Here is a 1,524-nt window from a genome sequence, read left to right as displayed (position 1 = left end):
GGGGAAATTTCTTATGATTATTTCTCCAGATATTTGTTTTGCTCATGTTTTCTATTTCCGCCCCCCAGGAATCCAGTTGCCTGTATGTAGGACTTCCATGTGATCCTACAGGTCTCTCGCACTCCGCCTGTTTCCCATGATTTTTCCCTCTGGGCTTCCATTTGGGTAATTTCGACCTGTCTTCAAAGACATCCATCCCCCTTCTGTTGTGTCTGCCTGTAAGCTGCCCACATTCTCTAAATCTTGCTTAAGTATTTTCTAGTCCCAGAACTTCCTTTTCTTTCTTTGTAAAGTTTCCATTTCTCTGTTGAAATCCTCCATCTTTTCAACCTCCTGCCGTTTTCCTCTATATTCTTTAACAGATTCATTACAGAAATTTTTAAAATCCCTGACAACTGACTTCAACATCTGAGTCCCCTGTAGGTCTGCTCTTACCAGCTGTTGTTCCTTCTTCATTTCAGATAACATTTTCCTCCTTCATTGTATCAAAATTTTTACCACATCCCAAGCACTGTATGAGGATGATCTGCCAGATAGATCTGCACCAGAGAGCAGTGGGGGGTGGGGCCCTTACAGGAGCTGAGCTGGCTGACTGGCTGCACTTCCCCAAGTTAGCTTCCTTTCTAGTCCAGGTGTCCTGACGTTCACTGTCTTGACCTGCGACTCCTGCGTGATAGCAGAAAAAGAACATTTTTTTCACTCTGCCTCTTCACCCCCACGCACTCCCCACCCAGCGCAAGGCAAGGTCCCATAGGAGACAACCTGGGCAGTGCTTCTAGCCCCTCCAGGGTCCGGGCTGTCCTGCCAGCCCATACGGCCCCAGCAGTGCCCAGTTCCTCCGAGGCTGCTGGGGGTCACTCACCTGGAAGGGGCTCTTTCCTCACTGGAATCTAGTTCTTCTCGATTTCTTAGCATCCATGTTTCATCGATATATTTTAAATTATATATAATTATTATAATGTAGGGTATACAATGCGATGATCTAATACACAGACCCATACAGTCAAGGTAATTACCACATCCATCACCTCACATGGTTACTTTTTTGTGTGTGTGATGAGAGATCTACTTTCTGGGCCAGTTTCAAGTGTAAAATACAGTATCATCAACGGCGGTCATCATGCTGTAGTTGAGATCCCTGAACTTACTCATTTTATGACTGAAAGTTTGTGTCCTTTGACCAGCATCTCCCTTTTCTACAGCCCCAGCCCTTGGCAATCACTGTTTTACACTCTGCCTCTGTGAAAGTTAAAGAGGAATGAAAAAGAGGAATGTTGGCTTAAAGCCCAACATTCAGAAAACGAAGATCATGGCATCTGGTCCCATCACTTCATGGCAAATAGATGGGGAAACAGTGGCTGACTTTATTTTTCTGGGCTCCAAAATCACTGCAGATGGTGACTGCAGTCATGAAATTAAAAGATGCTTACTCCTTGAAAGGAAAGTTATGACCAACCTAGATAGCATATTCAAAAGCAGAGACATTACTTTGCCAACAAAGGTCCGTCTAGTCAAGGCTATGGT

The sequence above is a fragment of the Bison bison genome, unplaced genomic scaffold (assembly GCF_000754665.1).
Source record: "Bison bison bison isolate TAMUID 2011002044 unplaced genomic scaffold, Bison_UMD1.0 scf7180017864203, whole genome shotgun sequence".
NCBI classification, from domain to species: Eukaryota; Metazoa; Chordata; class Mammalia; order Artiodactyla; family Bovidae; genus Bison; species Bison bison.
The sequence above is the reverse complement of the archived record's forward strand: the minus strand, read 5'-3'. Positions refer to the sequence as shown.